Genomic DNA, 17,400 nt, shown 5'->3' on the forward strand with positions numbered 1-17,400 from the left:
CTCGTGTAAGTGATCTGTGATAGCCTTTTCCTGTCTTTTCCTGCTACAACGAAAAAATCAGGGGAGAGAAATTTTTAGAGATCTGGGAGCTAATAAACCTCTGGTTAATGCAAGCTAGAAGAGTATAATAGCAAAGCAAACGTTGTATGACTGCTTGGTACTTACACACTTCACTAGCACCTGTTGATGGCCAATGCTGGAGGCAGGCCTGAGACCACAACAAGCTGATACAGTCCCTCCAGCAGGGTCATTTTACCTGCTCATTACCAGGCCTGTCCCAGACTAAAATGAGATGTTAGGGATGTTGTTTTCTCCAGCTTAGTACTGGAAGGAATCTGCCAGGTGCTGTTCTGTGGCTAGAGGGCTGGGAAAGGTGAAATTTTACTATAGCTGAAAAAGAGGACGAGAAGCTGGGTCCTTTTGGGGATTTCCCTCAGCAGAACAGAAAACTAAAGATGAGAGAAAAAGATGATGACTTCCAGGACTGGACATGCCAGCAAATGAAGCAAGAGTGAGAAAAAGCCAAAACCACCACCACCAAAACCTAGAATACCTTCCATATTTCAGTAAAGGATGTGGAAAGATTTCTACCTTTCCAGGGGTCATTCCCTTTGGAGCATGCTGAATCAAGGTACTGTGTATTGCACCACCTCTTTTTTTTTTTTTTTTTCCCTGGACCAGTGCCCCTTTTGTTTTAGAATCATATGGGAGGCCTGTCAGTCTCTGCTTTTATGACTTCATGTACTTAAAGAGGTCTCACTAAACCAAACAGCCCACAGTACTAGAGCACTAGAAGTTTTACTTTGTACCTGCCAAGTGTTGAAGCACCACGTTGTGGGCAGGGTGACAGACTGCTCTGAGAGCATGCCAGATTGGGAAAGAAAGAGGCAGCTGCCTGGATATAACAAATGAAGGTCAGGAGGATATGGGGTGACAGAAAGGTACCCAAGCATGGTTGGTTGTTTAGTGTCCCATGGAGACTTCTCTGTTAAGCTGGATAACGAGAAAACAGCTTGGGTTTTCTCAGACAAGGTGGGATCTGTGGTTCACCAAATGTTACTCAAAAAAATGGTGAATCATAGATGATGTGTGTATTTTGACATTTTCCCCACCTATAAATACTGTTCTTACCTCACAGGACATAAACTTTGTTGTATTCTAACACTAGAGGGTCTTTTCTGGCTTTATGATCTGTCTTACAGACTTGATAACCTCTCCCTCAAGACCCTGTAAGATGATATTAGCCAATAGTGCTAACATCAAAGGTGCTTTATTGAATATGATCAAGGAACCTGTAATGTCAATACAAGGGGCGTTTGTTTTGCAGCTTGTTGGCAGCCAGCCAGTTGCCATGCAGTTATGGAGCTCCTTAATGTTGAAGTGGCTTTAAAAGTGTGGTGAAAAAGACTGATGGACGGCCTACAGCTCTAGACAGTACAGGAAAGGGATTGCTTGTGTATTACAAAGGCAATATTTTTTTGGTTTATGTTTTAAAGAGGAGGAAAGTAAAGAAAAAAAGGAAGGAAAGAAAAAACAACTGTATTTTGTCAGCTGTATATGCCAACCTGGCGACCAGTGAGAATTAGTGAAATGTTACCAGTAACCTCTTTTCTCATGAAAGAGTAATAAATTAAGTGAGGTAGAAAACTTAACATTAAATATACAGTAGAATAGCAGAAAGTCTTGTGACCCTCCTTATTAGGAATTTTGTGCCTCTGGATTTGAGTCCTTCTTGTGGTGGCAGGCAGAAACACGAGATGTTTCAGTCCTCACTTGATTCACATAGTGAGGGCTGAAAGTAGCAGCTGCCCACGTGAATGACCAAAGATTGAATTCTTCAACTGTAAATTATGCATTCAAATGAAGCTTAAAAGCAAGTTATTTTGCAATTTGTCACGTTTATGTCCTAGTGGAGACTAGGCTTGTGAGAAGTAGTAGCACCTGTGTACCCTGGGCAGTCACACACCTTGTTTATGGATGTTTCTTCTGGTACCATTCAGACAAATCACCTTAAAACTGCAGTGACATTGTCAGTGATATCTTCTAATGGTGTTGAAGGTATGGAGCTGTCTGAAGGCTGTTTTGATGAGACAGCTGAAAAACAAACAGTAAAGTTTTCTCTCTGCAGTGAGATTTTAGACATGCTGCAGGAGTTGGTGTATCATCCAGCTGTATAAAGACCAGATAGAGATGGAGGCATAGAATATCTGCAATAGGGATAGATTATTTTTACTCAGTTTTCTGTGTGAATGGATGCTATTCAAGTTATGTTGTCTCCGTGGATTATGTATGTTAATATATTTACATTCAAAAATGTGTATATCAGTCTCTTCTAGTGCTCCATCACCTATACAAAATAAAGTATGTGAATAGTAAAATTCAGCCTTGCCTTCACCCTACTTTCTCAGTCCAAAACCAAAAAAATCTCCTAGTTAAAACTTTAAGCTACCCTGAAGTGAATGAAGTAAGAGTTCATTGGTTTGACATATTATCAGCTCATGCTATTGCTACCCATGAAAGCAGAGATAAATTGTGAGTAACACACAGTGCTTGGGAGCAGAGAGTGAGGCCTGAAAGGAGTGTCAGTGAAAGCTCCTCATCTTATTGCAGTTGCTGGCACAGAAATGAGAAAACTTTGGTTTACACTATTCTAATCTTAATGCTTTAATATTAATATTGTTTACAAAAGCTGAACTCTATCTTAATATTGCAAAATGAGTTTACACGAAGTCTGAAAGTGCAGGATGAAAGCTGGATTCTCTGCTCTGACACGGTGCGTTGTGGCATGTCACTGGCAAGCTGGAGAGAGGAAAGGGGAGGGTTTTTTCTGTGCACATTTTCTTGTGGAGGGAGAGAAAGAACTTGTGATAGCTGACAAGCTAGTGTTTGGCGTTCACACTGACAAATAGATGCATATCCATGTATGAGAAATTTCCAAACAAGCTCTTAGTGATGTATAAAACTAAACAGTCAAATGTTTATGGTCTGATAAGGGGATGTATTTGCTTAGGGTTCTGAATGAGCGTGTTGAAATCAAAAAGATGAACTATTTCTGATTTTAGTGGTTTACACATTCGTTGTTTTAAAAATGAAACTAAAATGTATAAAATGGCTTTTTCTTTATAAGGCTATTTGCATGCACATTTTAATTAATATGTGCTAATTTAAAGATTTTTGCAAGAAAAATAGTCTTTATGGTGTTTGCAGGCTTTTAAAACTGGCAAATGTACTCATTAACTGAAAAAGATTATGAAATAAAGTTTCTAATTAGAACAAAATGTTTAAATAAGTTCTTAGTGTCTAAATTTAAACTTTAATTTGAATTTAGATTATATCCATAGCTTTAGTTGATATAAAAGTATAAAACCGACAAACATTAAATAAGTAACTGCTTTTTTGAGAGTAGTAAATGCAGAAAATCAGATGTATTTTTGCAATAGAAAAATTCTGTATTGGTTCTACATTTGAATGTTTATCTCATTTGAATTTCTTCCATGAGAAAATGGATGAGATGTTTTATGAATTAGAAAAGTGAAAAGAAAACATAAACCATAGGATGAACTTGTCTGATGTTTAAACACAAACATTAAATAGCTGAACAGTCTTGTCATCGTACTAAAAAACTTATAATTATGCATTGAAAGTAGAAGTGAAGCTTTTTTCACTAAATGCTATAAAAACATTGCTGATAATAATCTTCTGATTTTTACAGGATAAAAAGTGTAATGAAAAAGTAAAAACCTGGGATTTCAGAATTTTCCTTTGATATAGTCTCCTAAATAAATAAAGGAAGTAAAAATAGCTAGTCACCTACTTCCGTTATTGTCTTCGTTGCCCCTTTTTTTTGAGAGGTTCTGGGTACTGGGGGTTTTTTCCCCTACAGAAAATTCTTCAGTCTTTTCTCTCTTACTAACCTTCCAAATCAGCATCCAGTGTGCCTTTCTGAACTGCTGTAGCAGTCAAGTAAGCCCAAGTGGTTCTCATTCTTAGACCATAAGGTTTTCTAATAATGAAATTAATTGTGAATTCCCACTTAGATTTTAGCTGTTCACCTTATTTTTGGTATTGTCCTCTTTCTTTATAAATTCCATTCTTTATTTTTCCTGTATTCCTGTAATATGGAACCTCTTACAAAAATGAAATTAACATATTTGAATCCACGCTCCAGCCAGATGAACTGAATTTGCGACATCTCATTCTAAAGATACATTGCTTTAAAAGTTTTGTTGCATTTTACATACCCCCCCCATGAATTAGCACATTTAGTAATATTAGCTACGTAACAACAGTGTTTTCAATCCTATTATTCACGCATTTGTAATGGTTTTTTGTTGAAGGGAGAGGAGATACTGACTGTTGTGTTTATGCAGTGGCACAACCATTCCATAATCAAGGGATGTTAATAAACATGAACTGATTAGAGTGTCCTCTTTCCCCTCTGAGTCTGTCAGAGCCACAGAGACCAGCCTTGATAGTGCTCCTGGCTGCCACACAAACTGTAGTTGAGGTTCTGGGCTGGGCATGGTTTTTAGTGCCAGAGCTCTGGGCTGTTTGGATGTAGATTCTTGGATCAGCTGATTCTCTCTAAATCCTGATCATTTCTTTTGCTGTCTTGCTCATGAATGCCTCTGAGCTAACCTTTCTGGATGAAAATAATTTCTTTTTAATCTAAATTTAATCCACGCCTCTCTATGATTAATTTGACTGAATGGAATCCTGTGGTTTTGAACAGCCTTCTATTTTTAGCTGGAAAAAAAAAGTTTTGAAATAGATATTTTGCTGTTTCTTTTCCCTTTGATTGCCTGTTACTCAGTAAACACTTCTTTTCAACTTTACTCCTTACACGCTCTCTGTTTAACATTCTCCTAGTAATGTTAACAACCTGTGTTTTTTGAGGTCAGAGGATATCAGCAATAATATTATATTATATTCTTTTTCAGAATTAGCTATTTACTGATTTTATAAAGGCGTTTCTGTGACCTTTAGCCATCACTCTCAATCTGCATGATTTGATTTAAATAAAAGCAATTACCTGTTTTCAGGGGCGGGGGGGCAATCTTTGGCTTTCTGTATGGAAACTGGTTTGTGTTTTCGTTAGAGATAGGTCTAAAAACAGATGATAGTTTAAAATTTTTGAATCCTACAATTGTCTTTTACCCCAAATTAAGTTTGGGTATGTTCCATGAAATAGTGGTCTATATTAGCAGTTGCCAGACTGTGTCATGGACAGGTTCTTCTGCTGCAGTTGTCCTCATTCTTTTCTTTATAACTAATAGGTAAACTAGATGAGAGTGTACAATATTTGTAATAATTTAGATCATATGTCAGTTTAACACACACTGATTTTCTGGGCTGCTAATATACTCAGTTACTATCTAAGGAAGCACCAGTTCATTAAATATTTTACTGCAATTTTGAAGAATTGTGTAAGTGAATAAGGTTAAAATATATTGTTGTTAATGCAACGTCAGTTTAAGTTGTCAATTGGGTGGATTTCCAGAGTGCTCTGGGAAATGAAACAAACATTAAATTTCCCAGAAAAGTCATTAGATAGTGGCTCTTGGAAAAACCAGAGCTTTCATGTGTTTTGCAGTTTTTAAGAAATACTTACTTTTTTAACTTTCTTGTAATTCAACAGAACATGGGATGATTCAGTACAATGGACTGTATATAACTGTACTACCTATTCATCTTGTTACATTGCATAGAAAAAGATCACTTTTTTTTTTCCTTGCTGTGAAGTTTTCAGTAAAGACCAGTTTAATCTTAGCATGGGAAAGAGTATATACTGACCTTTTTGGTCACATCTGCTGCCACCACACATTCAGGACGGTTTTGATTTTTTTTCTCTAGACAAGAATTGTACGCCTAATTTTAAGTTCTTTGAGATATTATCTCGTTCAAAAGCCTGGTGGGCAGATATTTGTAAACCTTCTCCTGAATGAGTCTTTTTTTTTCTTTTTTTTTCTTTTTTTTTCTTTTTTTTAGTTTTTCTTTTTCTTTTTTTTTTTTTTTCCGGAAAGGTGGAAGTGGTAAGAAACCGTTAAACCAGTGGTTAAGAAGGTAGGTGTCTGTGGGTATTGATGGGAAATAGTCGTTAGAGGAAAGCTGCATCACCACACAGGAAGAAGCATAAAACTCTTGAAAGCATTTTCTCCAGCTGTTGTGGAAGAACAATTCAGACAGTAGAACTTGAAAGCCTCAGATCTTATACCTCATTGCTAGCTGAGAGAGTCCTTCCAGAAAAAGGACTGATTAACTGCAGTCTTTTAACAGCTCTCTCTCTCAAAGGCTCAGCAGTTTCACAGAAAAGATAGGTTTAACAGTAGGGAAACAATAAATTGCAAATACATAATTAAATTTATACAGGATGGTCTTCAAGCTTTGCAGTGAAAAACACAAACTGTGAAAGAAAGTAGTGGATCTTTGATTTTTGAAACAGAATATGGCTCCATAATTTATTATAAACCTGTTTGCCACTGAAATATTCTGCAAAAATTACAGCCGGTTAAACTGCTGCAAAATTTACATTTAAAACCATTTATGAGTGTAACTAACTCCCCTTCCCCCAGACACACATTTTCTTTATTCTTTCAGCTATTACATTTTGCATTAAGGCCTGGGCAAATTTCCCTGTGACTTGCAGTCTTTCAGTTATCTGCAGGAGCTGTGAGCTGACAGCTAGGTGTTCCTCTTTCTTCTCCCACTTCCCCTAGTCTGTCTCAAAATAGAAAGACTATTTTTCCCATATAAATGTCCAGTGCTCTGCCATCAAGTAACTTCAGCACTTATTTCCCATGACATGTTGTTGGTAGCTACTCTGTTTCTAAAAGATTGCCCACTAACACCCTTGGAATAAATATTTGCAGCCTTTCTTTGAAGTATGTATTTGGAGACAAAGCAGACCAGCATGAGCTTTAAGCCAATATTTTTCTTTCAAGTGAGATTCAAGGGAAGCAATATTACAGTTTATAAGAGTAGTATATGATTCACTTAACTGATGGTGCATTTTATAGTCCCACTCCTTTTACTGACCTGTTACATCATCACAGGCAAGGTATTTCATCTCTCTGCTTTTGTCCTTCTCAAGGCAAGGCTGGTCACTATTTTTTCAGTTTGTATATTTTGAAGCAACATTTAGTAAATTCTGTCTTGTGTAGTGAATGTGCATTCATGTATGGTGTCAACTAAAGAGGAGGACCCCAGGATAAGAGAGGACACAGTATAGTCTACAGTTTTCTATGATATTTAACCTCAGTAAGAATAATCTTAGGAAAAGCAGTTTTTCCACAATGTGGGCAACCCCAGAACTGTAAAAATACATAAATGATGATGCATTTGGTATGCATTAGCTTGACTTTAATGTCCTGACCCAGAAACACTCTCATACTGACAATCTGGTTTTTATGTGAAAGAAAAAAGTAATGGGTCTAGTATATACCTACCACAGGACAGATGTTGCTATTTGATACCAAGAACCAAATTGACTATGCTGTCTTTACTGGAAATCCTATTTAATGTTTTGCTTGTGTTAATATTTCCATGTGCTGATCCTCCCGGGCAACACCTCAAAGTACTTGTATTTCATCACTAAAAAATTTTAGTCTTGTTGAAAATCATTTGGAGTTGAATTTTTGAGGTTGGTTGTTATGTTTTGTTTCAAGTTTCACCAATTACTACATCAGAGCAATACATAAAACAAGGGATTTAACTTCTTTGGGCAGATATCCAAAAGGTATGTGGTTTGAAACATGGGAAACAAGGCATGACTCTTTTCTGTGCCACAGATACCAGTGTCATTTTAGCAAGCCATTTAATATTTCTGTTCCTCACATCTCCACTAAGGAAAGGAAAATTGTGGTATTTCTCTGCTTGGAAATAGCACCTTACAGAGGCTACTGTATTTCTGGTTGTTTGTAAAATATCTTTGGTTGCCTTGTTTCCAGACACTCTGTTCTCACATATCGAACTAGTATTATAACTTTAGAGAAGGGTCCTGTCAAAGTCTGCACCTAGGTGGGTACATCAGGTGCTACTGCTGTTCTCAAAGGGTCACTTGAGAAGTATTTTAAAGGAAGTGAGGTTCTGTGTCACTGATGTTTTAACTCTTCTAATTCAAACACTAAAAGAAAACAAGTACCAAGATTTTTGTCATTTCCGTAGTGGGGATGGGAGTAAAGATGCTGCCCTTCTGTGTCTATATACTTCATACATGAGTACTATGATACACTAGAGATGTATATTCTTATAAGAACAGATGGTATCTGTCCATAGTTCAGGCAGCCTGTGAAAGCCAAAAAACTTCTGAAACTCTTCCAAGAATAATGACTTGTTCCCCAAGACAAACTTATTCAGGATGCAGTTACCAGACAAAATTCAACATTCTCTATTAAGAGAAGCTGTTTGAGCAAAGGCAGTTATTACATGCTATGACATTTTGAAAATGAAATTGATGGATTCTTCTCACATCTGGAGCAGACACTAATGGAAACTCTTGTGAATGTGCTGAGACCATTTGAACAAGCTGCTAAACAGCACAGAAAAGCCAAGTCATACCACCCCTTCTTATTCTGTGATCGTGGGTGCATGACTGCTCTGCTCCCCACCACCCTTGAAGTCATCCAACATGGAATCACATTTGTTGCCAAAACATTTAGGGGAGAGAAAAAGAGGGTGCAGGATATTTAAACAATTTTTCAGGTTTAGAAAAAAGTCTACATTTTTATGGCAGTTTGCTTCTAAATCCCTTTCTTTGAGAAAGCTAATGGAAATTTAGTGTCGGGGGTAACAAGTTTAAGTGGCCACATATATCTGAAGAGTTGTAGAACACTCATATTCCTTTGGCTACCATTATTTCTATACATTCTCTTTGAAACATTGTGCAGGGGTAGGCAGAAAAAACTGTATTTGTTGAAGCAAGCAAAGGAAAGAGTCACATCCTTTTGCTGTCCTTTGCCCCTGCTAACTCGTTGAGCCCAACTTAAAACAGAATTCAGATACTTGTCTGTTGGGATTTCAAATAACCATCTGGCTAACTAATGTGATAATTAAGTGTCTTGAATTCCATCCCACTAATTTGTCATTTAAAACAACAATAACAACACTTTAGTAGTTGAAGCTTTTTTAATTTTATTTTTTGTTAATTCTATGCAGGTCATGTTTAAATTTCAAAGCCCGAGTAGCTAGGCCATCAGACAGACTCTACTTTTTGAATTGCTGATACACATTTGTTAAAGTCACTCAGATACTATAAAGAACTGGATAATTAGTCTTTAAACAAAACCAAAAACAAACAAATAAAACCCAAAACCCCCAAAAAAACCCCCCAAACCAAACCAAAACCCCCTCAAAATTCTCAAAGAGCCTGCTTTGGAAAGGAAATTTGTTTCTGAACATGACTTTATTATTCCTTAATTTCACTGAATGGACAGGATAATTTTCTTGTATTGTTTGCAAACTCTTCATAAACTCTGTGCAGGTGAATTTGTTTTGTGATTGTTCCTTGTTCACACTCTGATCTATTTGAAAATACATGGCTAAAATTCTGAACGGTTCCAGTACAAATGGTGAAATTTTGAAGATTTTAATGTATTTTAATGCTATATAAATATTGTGGAGCGATAGTGTTATAGAGCACTGACCAAAAGTTGGGCCACTCTGTGCTACAAGATAAGACCAACACAGGGCTGAGGCAAATTTCACCAGTGTTTCCTCTTTACACAGACCCCTCTGAACACAGTACACGCCGTTCCTCACAACACCCTCCAATGGAGCAGTTGGTGAGTTGCTGAGTGACTGAAAAGTGCTGGCTTACACCAATAATTCTACTAAACTTGGTGAGGAAACTTGTGATATAGTGCTACTAGAAAAATGATCTCTTCACATCTTCTACTGATTTTTTCATTGGTACAATGCACGTGATCTTAGTACAGCATTCGGTAGTGTGTGTGTTTCTGTGTGTCTAAGACCTATGGACTGTTTCCTTTCAGCTGACATATTTTAGGGAATGAAGTTAAATAGGTATTTGATAAAAGAATCAGAATGGCATAGGTGCTGGCTTGAAATTGTTTCCTGTTAGTCACTGGAGTATTCCTGCTTGTGCTGGGAAGCTGGACTAGATGACCTCCAGTAGTCCCTTCTAACCTTTCCCATTCTATGATTCTGTGATTTCTGATCATTACACTTTTGAGGAGGTGTACATAATTACTGAATACAGTTAAGGATTAAAAAATTCTGCAAAAATGTTATCGGCATCTATATTTAAACCAATCATATAGCAAACTGCTGTTTTGACCAGAGAGTTGGACCAGATGATCTTCAGAGCTCATTTCCAAATTATGCTATTCTATGTCAGATATATTTTAATTAACATTACCCTGTCCACTAGTCTTAATTACCTGAAAACAGAACTCCTTGTGGGGATGCTCTTGACTTCAGTGAGTTATCCTGGAATTAAGGAGAGGGGGAAGAGAGGATCCCAGAAGACTCAGGTATTTGGGTGAATTACCCGACATGTGGTAACACAAGTTGAGGTCTGACCTTTGATTCAGAAAATAAGTGGACCACTTCTCTTAATCTTCCTTTATTTTAATTGGTTGTGAAAGGTCTGTTTGATTTTGATGTGTAACAAAAACAAATTATGGAACATCAAAAAAATACTGCAAATCTGGCAATTCCTGGTTTCTTGCCAGCTGTACTCAACTGGACCTAGTTAGAGGAAAACAGACCTTATGTAGTCCTATTGTTTCCTTTTCTCTCTTGACTATAATAGAGAATTGCTCAATGATATTTCTTTCAAATTATTTCATTCTAATTAGGAATGTCTGTTAGTTACTTCAACATACATTCTCAAGAGATACATATATACGTATGGTTTCACAACTATTTTAGGTAGATTAGTTCTTATGCTTCACTCAAAACTGGGCTGAGGGGGAGGTGGGCCAGAGAGCTTATAAGGATTGATATAGTGATTTTGCCAGTTTAAAATTTGAACCAAAAATACAAAAAGCTATCACAAGAATTTCAATAATAAGCGTAAACTTTTTTATTTTCTGAGGGTAGATAGACATAAGATAAGAAAAGGTATGAAAATCTCATGTGTTTCGTTCTTCAGCTGTACTAAAATAGAAGGGGCAGATAGATAGGGCAAAGGAAATTCAGAACAAAATTTTTTCTAGGGAAGAGTCAAATATTTAAACCTTCCATATCCCAACTGAATGTCCAAACCAAAGGTGTCTATAGAAACCACTTCTTCTGTAGCCCAATAAATTTTTGAGGTCAAGAGACTAAGTAGCTCACTGCATGACTCTCAACAAATGAGAACTATGATCTCACTCGGTGTTGGATAAAATGAGGGAGCAGCAAGCTGCCAGAAAAATAACTGCACTTCTTACTGGTGCAGTGAATGTAGATTTGAATAAATGTTGATGAGACAGTGTCTCTCAGAAGTAAGATGGAACCAAATTAGGACCCATTATTAGGAAAACCACCATGTTACAATTACAGTCTAGTCCTAAACTGTATAGTTATCATATGGTGCTAATACTCATTTTGCTCTTCTGTGAAGCAGGTCTGGGATTTAACATCTTGAGATTGGCTTAATGTGGAACATATGTGTTTTCTTTTATTTCACATATGTGTTCTGCATTTCCCTTTTTCCGAGAGCTAGGATCAGAGTGATAGTATGCTGTGATGAGAGAAATACAGAGATCATTGTTGTGATATAGCTATAGAAACAATATGGGACCTACAATAAAATATGTATGTTCTCTTTTATGGATTTGTTTTGTGGTGCAGGCTAGTGTTTGTTAAGATTAGAAAGCGACAGTTTCCCCTATTGGTCATGGTAAGTGTGTATGTGTGTTCCATCTCCCCAAAAAGCTTTAGTAACTTAACCTTTACTGCAAATTTTAGTAAACATTCAGTTGAAGCAGCCTGAAATTATAAACCCTCAGCATGTGTCTGTCTTCTGCCATGGGAATGCTGTGAAGGAGGATTCTATCACAAAGCTTAGGATCACTTAGATTTTTCTGGGTCTTTGTGGCTGGATCTATATAAATCTAGCATTTTAAGACAAAGGACTGAAAGATTTCTTCAAATAAAGGGATTATTTATAACATTAGTTTATCAAAGTGGAATAAAAAAATGTATATAACTTGAAAAGCATTTCATGTAAAGATGTCATTTCCCTTCAGTACTAAAATATAAGTATATCCCATAATATTTTCTTTTGTTATGTAGAGCTACGTTGCAGTATAGTACAAAATAAATTAAATTCCCTGTCATAACAATGTAGTATATGCAATTCTAGCAGAATTGTTTGTCCAATATGATTTTCTTTCTAGTCAGAAAACCCCTAACTGCCACGATGAAACTGTCTTTTCTGGCAAAAGAAGCTCCCTTGATCAGTGCTACTTACCCACAAGGGATTTTCTTTTGTCTTGTTTGGTCATAAGGTTGTCTTACAGTGTGAAACTAGTTCAGTATGGTAAATGAAGTCTCAGCTGAAAACTGATTATGTAGCACAGTGCCTCTTCCCAATGCATTGTTTTCTTTTGCTAGAACCTGTGCTTTTAAATAAGTGAATATGGAAAGTACATTTGAATTATAAATAGCCTGTAAAGGAAAATCCAGAAAAAAGACTTACTGTCTTTTCTAAAACGCATCAAACCTCTGTTGTGTGTTTGAACCGTCGCATTTGCATGGAAACTCCTCTTTACCCTAGTGAGAATTCAAGGGAATTTATTGGACATATTTGAGCATGCTCACTGATGCTAGGGAGTAAAGACAGGTTATCTAAAACAAACCTTCTATTTGATCTAGTCTAGTTTTCTTCAGCCTTCACAAGACTACAATTGTAAAATTCTCTTTTATTATAACAGGCACAAAACAAGTCTGGGAAGGGCATTAAATTCTGCTGTAAAATTAATATTGGACATAGAGTCTCTGTGCTGCTACTCCAAAATGGAACAGTAAAGAGTTGCAAAAATAACTAAGCCCCTGATATCATCCTGCATAACTTGAATGAAGGAGAATTTCCAACACCTGACTAAAGAAGAAGAATAAAGGGTAGAGGAAGACACTAGAGGGTCACCTGCCCTACTGCCTGAGAGAGTGAGCCCTGTACTTTGCTGAGTGTTGATCAAACACCCAGTGAGGCAGAGGGACAGCCATGCAGCCTCACCTTCACCAGGATATGAAATATATAATGGGAGAAATGTGCAATACTTCCAGCTCTTCTTTCATTCCTTATTCTCCAAGTTGAACAGGGTCTCGAGTCAGGGTTTTGATTCTAGCTTATAAAGATCAAACTACACAGGTCTAGCCAAGATTTGCCTCAAGAACATTATTTTGTGAAACTTTTCAGCCTCTAAAATGGAAATCCTTATACAGCCTGCACTGCTGTGCAGCAGACATGGCCTCTGCTGAAAGAATAGTGCACAAAGTGTACATTTTTTTATCAGTAGTATATGTATGGTGTTTAATTTGGTTGGTTTAAGAGCACACACCTAGGTTATATTTGCCAAATAAAAGTTGACTTGTGATTTGTTCTTAGACTGTTATGTCTTAACCAGCAGAATGGGTTCTTTACAGCACAGTTTCAAAATCTACAGACGGAAACATGCTTCATATACAAAATTTCACAATCTTTTGTCATGATGCTACACAAATTGAATTTGTTTGGCCACTGTGTTGCATGAAGTATGAACATATAGTTTTATTATTCACTGAACAAATGTTCGCATTTTATTTAGCAAACGGGTTTTCCAATGCAGAAATGCATGTTCTAAAGATGGACCAGGATTAATGGATATGTATAAAAAGGAAGAGGGTAGCAAGGAAGTGTCAAATCAGTATAATTACTTCTGACTGATTATTAAAATGTACAAGCTTAATTTTTTTGCCATTATATTGTCATGTGACTAAAAAACATTCAGTGATGGATGACTAACATTGTACTGTTATATATACAAAAATGTTTGTCAAACTCTTTGTTCTCTGAAATGAAACAAACAGGAAACTGCATGTCAGGTCCTCTGATGATGTGTTTTATCTTATCACAAGTAGGAAAGTCTGCATTCCAGTTTGTATTTTTTCCATCTCTTGTGTTCAGGTTCTATGTCCAAACTACTTCTCCATTTTAGAAGTCAGCATAAATCTACCCCATGCAAATATTTCATTTAAATTGTTATGAGAAAAGCAACAAAAGTTGGTCTTAGTTATTCTAAATTAAGACTATATTTTTGGAAAAGAAAACAATCCAAGACAGAAACATAAACATACTTTCATATCCATATGGTTTATCTTGCCGAGAAGCTAGGAAAGCTTGATTCCTGACATCCATTTGCAAGTATTTAAAACCTTTCTAACTTCTAAACTTTTTAAACTTTAAAACCCTTTTAACTTTTTAACTATTCAAAACTTGCATTGCAAGGAACTGCCTTGGCAACGAATGAATAATTTATGTGATGGGATTCCACACTCAATTTCTGTGCTTCTGTGTTATATGTGTGATGTTAGGAAATGTAGTTCTTCCTTTCAAAGAGGTTGTTTCACATTTTATAGTAAGGCATTTTAACCATTGTTTTTAAGCCATCTGTTTAAATAGGAGTTTTTTAGGGCTGGAGGTTTTTTAAGCTTGATTTTGCTTGTGCCTTATCTCTGGAAAGAACTGCTGTGAGAGAAAAAAAATGAAAGTGGGTCTATAGAAGGTATTGCCAAGACAAAACAAAAAAACAGAAACAAGAAAAAGAATCAACAAAACATTGAGAATTTTTGTTTTGTTTTTTTTTTCTGGTTACTAGGGTGAGTTCAAAATTTACAAGTTGGAAACTCGATCAGAAGAAGGACCAACTGGGTTGTCAGACAGACAATTGTGTAACAAGCAGTTAATCCAGGTGGGCCCAGGGGACGTCATCTGCTCCTCCTCTCAGAGACTGCACAGCACTTCTAATACCCTGTAACAAGCTTAAACCCGTAATAAAAGATCTGTGTTCACAATTACAGTGTGCCACAGAAAGAAGGCAGGAGACCTTGGAAGCTTTATTGGTATCACTGGATGTGGCAGTAGCAAGGACTTGCTAAGAAATTTCTAGGTGAACTTCAGAGGCTCGGAGTTCTAGGTGAGATTCCTTCTGTGTGAGGAGGGGAGACCCACAGCCCAGGCACTTCTGCCAGGCAGCCCTGTGGGGAAATGCCTTCCTGGCTGCAATCTGGCAATCTGTGAGTGCTTGAGCCAAGCATCTCATAAGCTTCAGGGATTTTTTCTATCATCCAAAGTTTTCTGTTTCTAGTTCTAGCTACAGCTACATTTCCTCAGAAAACTACCCTGGAAGTTAGCTAATATGTCACCTTGGGGAAAGTGGTTGGGCAGAATAGTTGATGGAAAGAAAAGCTGCTAGGTCCAGCAGCAATTGGTGAGAGTGCTGAAGCAAGGGGGAATACAATCTTAATGCAAAGGTCCTTTTGAACCACTTTGTCACCACCCTCAGAGGGTCTAAGAACAAACTACATGGCTTTAGAGAAATGCTCTGTCTGCAGAGAGCCACGTCTCATGTGCTCTGTACCTCTCCCCACCAAGCTGTTAGGTCAGACACATGAAGCTCTCTGGATTTTGGTTGCTGTGGCCATAAGGTATGGGACTAGAAAGAAATGTAGAAAGGGGATTTTCTGTGTTTTGCTGAAGATCAAAGCCAGTCCACATCTAACATCAGCAGCTGGCTTCTGTTATCATTGAATGAAACAAAAAACAGAATTCAAGGATATTTGTATCATTAGGACAGTCTCCTTGTTGAACACTTCGCAAAAAACTTGTACAATAAAAAGCTAAAAATAAATGTTAACTGCAAATTTGAGATTTTTAAGTATTGAGTATTTTCCTTTGTGAATATTCTTGAAAGAAGCCTGTTTTGGAATAAATAATGCTTGATCAAATCAGTTTTTAAGGTGGTTGTTAATCATACATATGTTAATAATATTGGCTTGTTTTAATTGATACTTGGTTGAAAGTAGTGTATATTAGCCTGGCTTTGGTCTTTCAGAGCTGCTTTGAACTTTAAGGAAACATATGATAAGGTCATATTTTAGGCCTTTATTAACAACACCTTTGTAGCATTAACACTGAAGTTGAGCACCTTTTTATACCTGACACCTTTTATTCCTTTTTTTCTGTTACACCTTAACATATGGTGATGAGAACGTGACAGGGCTGCATAGTCAGAGCCTGCTCTCCTTGCACTGTTACCTGCACAGGCCGGAGCAAAACTAAAAGCATGTTATGTTTTACTCCTTTCTCACCAACACACTGCTAATTCGAACTTAACCTTAAAAAGTTTGATACATCTTTGATTGCTAAATCAAAACCTGTTTATTAACCAATGTGTGTTTGATACATGTCTGTCTCTAGATGCCTGGTTCTCATTACTTCAGATATTTAACTTGAATGATCAGTCAATTCCCATGAATGATTTAAAGAATTTGATATAAGCTGAAATAAGTTAAATGCCTAATTTTAAGCATAGATAATTGAGTGACCCAGTTCCTTTCTGCTTAAGATGTTCAAAGAGGCTTAATTTCAGTTTCTGATGGATGTGTTGCTGCTTTATCCAACTCTCTTAATCCCAACCTTATATAAACCCCACATTGGTGTATTTTTAAGCAGAGACTGAGCCAGGAGTTTCTGTGCATGTGTGTGTATACTCAGAGGGTGAATGTCATTTGGCAGCCTGAAAACTCTGAATCAGGCTTAGTAGTAATGTTCCTTAGGCCTGAAGGGAATACAGCTTCCTGCAGAAGGGTGAAGGAGAAACATTCCTAGTGCACTGTCTGACAGAGGGTGATGGAGTTGCTCAAGTCCATTCAGGTCTGTGTTTCAGTGTGGCAGTTTCCAGGCCTTAATCCTTTTGGGTCTCATATGAATTGCTATATAACTCAGTGGTTTTACATTCAGATAGGAATTTTTTTATCACTGTCTTAAAGAATTAACCTTTCAGTGGTGCTGGAAAAGAACAGTAGTACTGTGATCCTTGTCTTAAATAATGTTATGTCCTCTCCACACCAGCTCAAAAACCATAAAAGCTCAAGATCCCAGAAGGTCAGCTCTGAATCCTGACTTTCCAATGTGATAAGATCTCTCCGTCTTGGATTTCAGCTCATCCACTCTAGAAATAAAGACCCAAGGATAAGATTTGAAAGGGGTTGGACTTGTACAACCGGAGTTGGGCGATGTATAATGGTCTGTGACTGCTTTCTGGTTCTAAAGATAGTGATTCATGAGCTTTGACAAAAATAGCTTTGGAGCACAGTTATAACTAGCATCAGTCAAGTGTGGCTCAGTGCATTTTATAGGATTTATACATGATGCCTTATTGAAAGTTATACCATCCAGTATGTGGGTGACCC

At 37.0% G+C, this 17,400-nt stretch overlaps 1 long non-coding RNA gene across 1 annotated transcript; it reads left to right on the forward strand.

Moving 5' to 3' along the window:
- Nucleotides 1-780: 780 nt before the first annotated feature.
- Nucleotides 781-17,185, forward strand: LOC135418551 (uncharacterized). Its single transcript, XR_010432513.1, has 3 exons — nt 781-914; nt 15,007-15,095; nt 17,060-17,185. It is a non-coding gene; the product is annotated as an uncharacterized LOC135418551 (long non-coding RNA).
- The last annotated feature ends 215 nt before the right edge of the window (nt 17,186-17,400 follow it).

This window comes from Pseudopipra pipra, chromosome 9 (genome assembly GCF_036250125.1).
Source record: "Pseudopipra pipra isolate bDixPip1 chromosome 9, bDixPip1.hap1, whole genome shotgun sequence".
Classification (NCBI taxonomy): Eukaryota; Metazoa; Chordata; class Aves; order Passeriformes; family Pipridae; genus Pseudopipra; species Pseudopipra pipra.